Genomic DNA, 6730 nt, shown 5'->3' on the forward strand with positions numbered 1-6730 from the left:
CTTCCTCTCTGCATTCCTCCCTCATTCCCTCACTCCCTATTTTCATCCCTCTCCTTCCTTTCATCCCTTTCCCTCCCTTCCTCCCTTTCCCTCCCCGTTGTCCTCTTTCTCTCCCTTCCTCTCCCTTTCTCCCCCCATGCCTCCCTCCCTCCCTCACTACCTACCTACCTACCTACCTAACTCTCCATCTCTCCCTTCCTCCCTTCCTGCCTCCCTCCCTTCCTTCTTTCCTTAATCTTCCCTCCCTCCCTTCCTCTCCCCATCTTCCCTCCCTCCCTCCTTCACTCCATCCTCCATCCAACCGTCCATCCCGCCCTCTTTCCCTCCCTCCGTCCTTATACCTGCCTTCCATCTTCCCTATCCCTCCCCTCCCCTCCTTTCCGCCTCCCTCCCTCTCCTTCCCTTCCTCCCTATTGCTCCTCCCTTCCTCCCATCCCCTCTCTCTCTCCCTCCCTTTTTCCCTCTCTCTCTCTCTCTCTCTCCTCTCTCCTTCCTTCCTTCCTTCCTCCATTCCTTCCTTCCTTCCCTCCCTCCTCCCCTCCATCTTTCCCTTACTCCCTCTCCTTCTTTTCTTCCCTCCCTCCTTCCAAACCTTTATTTCTCCACGCCTCTCTCGCACACTCCTCCCTCCTTCACTCCCTCTCCCTCCCTCGAACCCTCCTTTCTATTCTCTCCCTCCACGTCCCTCTTTCTTCCCCTCACTCTCCCTATCCCTATACTTTTCTTTTTTTCCTCTCCCTCTCCCCTTCCCGGTCTCCCGCCCTTTCTCCCTTTTGTCTCCCTCCCTCCCCCCCTTCCCTTCCTTCATCCATCCATTCATTCATCCCTCTTCTGTCCCTCCTTCCCTCCCTCCATTCCTTCCTTCCTTCCTTGCTGCCTCCATCCATCCATCCATTCATCCATCTTTCCCCTCTCTCCCTTTCTGCCTCCCTCCTTCCCTTTCCCGCCCTTCTGCCCATCTTCCATGTCACTCCTTCCCATCCTCCTTCCCTCTCCCTCTCTGTATTCCTCTCTCCCTCTCTCCCTTTTTCCTCCCTCCCTCCCTTTCCCCTTTTCCCTCCCTCCCTCTCTCCCTCACACCCTCTCTCCTTCCCTCCCTGTCCCTCTCTCCCCCCTCCCTCTCCCTCTCTCTTTCCCCTTCGCCCCCCCCCCCTCTCTCTCTCTCATTCTCAGATAGAGACACCTAAGCGTCCAGGCTGGACAGAAGTGGGTATGGAACAGAACCAGTTTGCAATCGAGTCTTCTATGTACGGCGTACAACCTGCTGTCAGTGATCTGCTACAGTTGCACGCAAAGCGAGGCAGCTGTGGAGTACGAAGTAAGACGTGTGTATTTATGAAGCACCATCACTAAATTCCCCGTTACATCAGTTCAACCACACAACAATCAGCCTCTCTGTCTGCATTACAATCCAGCAGCAGGACAAAGCCATAGTAAGTGGCTCATATTTCCAGCCTACCAGTAAGCTGCCTACCCCCTCCCAGTCTTTCTCTCCCCCTCGCCCACACAGGCCACCCCACCCTCACCATCCCTGAATATAAATATAGAAGCAGGTGAGTTTTTTTTTTTTTTTTTTTTTTTTTTTTTGGCCCCGCTAACGAGTACGGTGAGACACGGGATCTCTCGCTCTATTAGGCTCTGATATTGTTACAATTAATTAAACAGAAGAACTTGTGTGTGGCTCTAATGATGGGTTGGAGGGGTGTGGATAGGGTGTAGGAGGGTGTGGTATAGTGTTGGAAGGGTGAGGCAATGGTGTGGCACTGAGTGGAGGGTAGTGACGCCTGTACCCATCGAACATATAGTAATTAATGAACTACGTTACTACATAAGTTCAGATTGCCCTCACCACACTTCTACTGGGGTGGAGTGCCTGTGTGGTGTTGCCAAATGTAGCTCATCACTCATCACACCGCTGCTGGGGTGGATTGGATTTACAAATTTTGTTGTCTAGTATTATACAAAGACGTACAAATGTAACACAAAAGGCGCACCCCTTAGTAGGTTACTTCAGGAGGACTGCCATGATAACTGACTGGTAGTAAATAATATATTATACATTGAATCGAAAGTAAAATTATGCCAATATAGTATGGCATGAGAACACTATAAATTGCGCATCGCTAATATTCATTTGGAAAGTTTGTACTCTCTCTCCTTACTTTTCTTAGAGTATAATTTCTGATAAAGAAGGATAACAAATTGGTAAATGACACATCACAACACATATTCCTATAGTCTTGGTACTGTACAGTGTAATGATACAAGTATGACAATCTGTTTTTCCAAAGAGTCTACAGTTTCTCATACTGACAATTCTCACAACCGATTTTTTATTCAAATAAGCAAAGTTTTATTCCACTGTAACTAGTTTGTCGGCGTCTCGTAAGGAGACCCAGAATAATATAGAATGAAGAGTTATCTCCAGTTACACAGATATATTTGTCAATACTCGTAGATGCATACATTTCCCTCATAAGAGTACATTTAATATATTCATTATCGAGCAGTTCAACCTGATTGCCAATGACAGTCCTTAACCTTGATGTCGGTAACGGTAGAACACGGCAGAACATAGTCAACTCTATTCTTTTTAGCACCTTCACAAACAGGCTGATCAGCCCTTTCATTACCAGCAATATTACAGTGAGAAGGGACACACAAGAACAACCGTTCTTCCACTCCGGACAAAAACATGGAGCAGACGTTGTATTCTGCAGGCCAATTTAAAGTTAACTGGTGATCGCGATACAATAAACTGCAATGCCCTGAAACGGTCAGAGGCTACTCTCTCACTCTTGCAGCTGGATTTCATGTGGTATTCTGTTGTAGGTCAGCCCGATTTTGATAAAACTCTTCTCTCGACAATTATTCATGGTGAGTATTATGTTTCCTAGAAACTAAGACAGAATAAGAGCTATTAAAATATGGGCTATCCCATGGTGAAACCGATTTGATACCTTGGATTATCAGTATACCTACGAATCTCAAAATTACTTCTTAGATCCCTAACAGATCGTAGCATTTTGAATCCCTTTCTCATCTATTAAGATGAAATACTACACTGTAGAATTTCCTGTCATCACATAAATTAAGAGATGACACAACCGGCAGGGCTGCTGTCTCACTAACCCTCTTCATAATACTAGCGAATCCTGCCTTTAGTCAATTTCCTGTTTAGTTGTAAATGGACACCCAAGATAATTCTAATGGTTTTGTTTTGAACTGTATAGCCCTACTGTTTTCTTTTGTTAAGATCAACTGTGGTGTTTGCACTGTAGTCATTATTGAATAAGTGAAATATATAACTTCCGGAATGTTAGAACCGAGGTCTCTACACTTCCCAATGCTAACTTCCTAAGAAGTGCGACTCTAGGTTGACAGGCCTTTTTAAGTTTTGCAAGCTCATCATTCCTCTGATTACTCTTACCAACAAGTGGTGCCTGGCACAACAAACCTTGCCCAGCAGCAGTTATTTTATTGCTGTTAAATAACGAATCGGTACTGCCATTCAGTAATAATAAATATCTCTATCTTCAGCCAGTTTGGAGCAATAGCCCCCCAAATATGCGTGACCTTGAGTTTCACTTTTCAAGGTCACTTAAGGTCAAAGGTCATGGTACCAATTAAAAACCCATATGAGACTTCCACCGCGTTCATAATAGTAACTATCTTCAACAAGTTTCGAGTTATAGCCCCTTGAATTTCTGTGACCCTGAGATTGATCTTTCAGTGTCACTTAAGGTCAGATGTCATGATATCAATTAAAAGTCCTTATGGGACTTCCTAAATGTTGGTAATAGTAAATATCTCTGTGCAACCAGTTTTGAGTAAGGCTATAGCCCCCTGAATATCCGTGGCCTTGAGTTTGACCTTTCAAGGTCCCTCAAGGTTAAAGGTCTTGGTGCCAAATATAAGTCCATATATGAGTTAATAGCAAATATGTTGTTAATAGTATCTCTATCTTCAACCGGTGACCCTGACTTTGACCTTTCATGATCACTTAATTACCTCCAAAATATAATCACTTCCTTTTGGGAACAGCGCCCACGTAACCGGAAAATTTCATGTAATTTCAATCAGCTGGTTTTCCATAATGTTCCTAACAAACAAATAAACAAAGACACAGAGAAACAAACAAATAAAGAGACACGACCAAAAACAATACCTCGCCGGACTCTGTCCCGGGCAAGATAAATCTGACTTCAATATACTTGTAAATTGTAACTGCCTCAGTGACCCCAACTTGAATCCTGATGGTTCCTCTATCCTTCCCTCTCCTGTGTATAAAACATTAGATTTCTCCGGGGAAATGATGAGTCCTACTGAGTCACAAAGCCCGGTGAATGTGTCAACCGAGGATGTGATGATGGATTTGATGTTAGCCTGGAAGATAGTGTCTTCACCATAAGTGGTAATCATTACTCTATTAAATGTAACGGATGTAATAATGCAATATTTAGTGTGCATGATATAAACCCCCCTTGTGGGGCTGGGGTGGAGTCCAGTGGTGTGAGGAGGGCAGAGCCACAATTGATTACACCATACCTGCACTTCATCCCCACAGGGGTGTGAGGACAGAGCCAAAATTGGCCACATCACACCTGAACTCCACCCCTGCAGCCGTATGAGAAGAGCAGAGCTTTTGTTGGTCACACTAAACCTAAAATTCCCACCAGCAGCTGTGTGAGGATGGCAGAGCTAGATTTAGGTACAGCTCACTTGCATTCAACCCAGAAACGAAGTGAGAAGGGTAGTGCCAAAACTGGCCAAATCAAATCTACAAACCATTCCAGCAGTGGTCAGGTCAGTGCCACAGTTTTCCAAACCTCTCCTGCACTCCACCCAAATGGCAGTATGAAAAGGGCAGAGCCACATTTGCCCACACCACATCTGCATTCCATCTTAGCTGTGGCATGAGGAGGGCAGAGCAACAGTTGGCCACATAAAATCTCCACTCCTTCCCCAGCTGTTGAGTGAGGAGGCGAGAGCCACAGTTGGCCACACCAAACCCATACTCCGTCCCACAAGCTGTGTGTGGAAGGCGGAGCCACAGCTGGTCGCGCCACAGCTGCATGCCATCCAAGCAGTGGTGTTAGAAGTGCAGAGGTGGAATGTGGCCAACTGTAGCTCTTCCCTCCTCACGCCACTGCTGATGCGGGGTGCAAATGTGGTGTGGCCAACTATGACTCTTCCCTCTTCACACCATAGGTGGACTGAAGTGCAGGGGTGATGTGGCCAACTGTGGCTCTGACCTCCATACACCACTGCTGGAGTGGATTGCACTTGTGGGGTGGCCAAACTTGGCTCTGCCCTCCTCACATCGCTGGTGTGATGGGGTGAAGGTATGTTGTGTCCAATCTGGTTCGGTCCTCCTCACACCACTGCTGAGGGAAGAAAGCAGGTGTGGTGTGGTCAGCTGTAGTTTTGTCCTCCTCACACCTCTGCTAGGGAGGGGGGCATGTGTGGTGTGCCCACCTCAAGCTCTCCTTACACCGCTGGTGGGGTGGAGTGCAGATGTGGTGTGGCCAAAATAATGCGTCTCTGCTTTTCATCCCACCTCTGGGGTAGGGTGCAAGTGTGGTGCATCCCTCTGTGACTGTAATCTCCTGACACCTCTTCTGAGGTTGAGTGTTGGGGTGGGGTGCAGGTGTGGTGCATCCCTCTGAGGCTGTAATTTCGTGACACCTCTTCTGGGGTTGAGTGTTGGTTTTGCCAATTCTTGCACTACCCTCCTCTCTCCCATTCTAGGGTAACTGCAGGTCTGCTTTTCCCAATTGTGTCTTTGCCTTCTTCACACCACTGTTGGAGTTCAGTGCAGGTATGTTGTGTTCAACATCGTATCCGAGGCACTGGAGTGCAGGTGTAGTGTGGCCAACTGTAGCTCTGCCTTCCTCACACTGCTTCTTGGACTGAATGAAAGTGTGGTGTGGCCAACTATGGGTCTGCCTTTCTCACTCCCTTGCATGGGTTGGAGCGCAGGTGTGGTGTGGCCGACTATCGCTTTGGCCTCCTCGCACTGGTATTGTGTTGGAGTGCTGGTGTTGCTTAGTCATCCGTGGCTCTGCCCTCTTCACACTGCAGCTAGGCTTGCATGAAGTGTTGAATGGCTATCTAAGGTTCTACCTTCCTCACACAGCGGCTAGGATGGAATGCAGATGTGATGTGGGTAATTATGGCTCCAGCCTTCTCTCACCACTTGTGAGGTGGACTGCACTGGTGTGCAGTGGAGTGAGGAGGGTAGAGCAACAATTGTGCAAACCAGATCTGCACTCCACCCAACAGTGGTTTGAGGATGTCATAACCAAAACTGGATACAAGACACCTGCACTCCACTCCAGTGGTAGGACAAAAAAAAGCAGGTAGACACCTGCACTCCATCCCATCACTAAAGTGAGGAGGGCAGAACAACAATTATCCATACCAGATCTGCACGCTACCCCAGCTGCCTTGTAAAGATGGCAGAACCATAGATGGCCAAGTACACCTGCACTCCAGCCCAGGAGGTATGTGATACAGCCAACTGTAACTCTTTATTCCTCACATCCGCTAGGGTGAAGTGCAGACAAGATGTGTCCATCTCTGGTTCTGCCCTCTTCACACTGCTGCTTGGATGGAGTGTAGCTGTGGTTTGGCCAAATGTGGTTCTGCCCTCCTCACCCTGGTGCTGAGGAGGAGTGCAGGTTTGGTGTGGCAAACTTTGGCACTGCCCTCCTCACACTGCTGCTGA

The sequence above is a fragment of the Coenobita brevimanus genome, chromosome 6 (genome assembly GCF_032717465.1).
Source record: "Coenobita brevimanus isolate Jiangsu-jjx chromosome 6, ASM3271746v2, whole genome shotgun sequence".
In the NCBI taxonomy this organism is placed as follows: domain Eukaryota; kingdom Metazoa; phylum Arthropoda; class Malacostraca; order Decapoda; family Coenobitidae; genus Coenobita; species Coenobita brevimanus.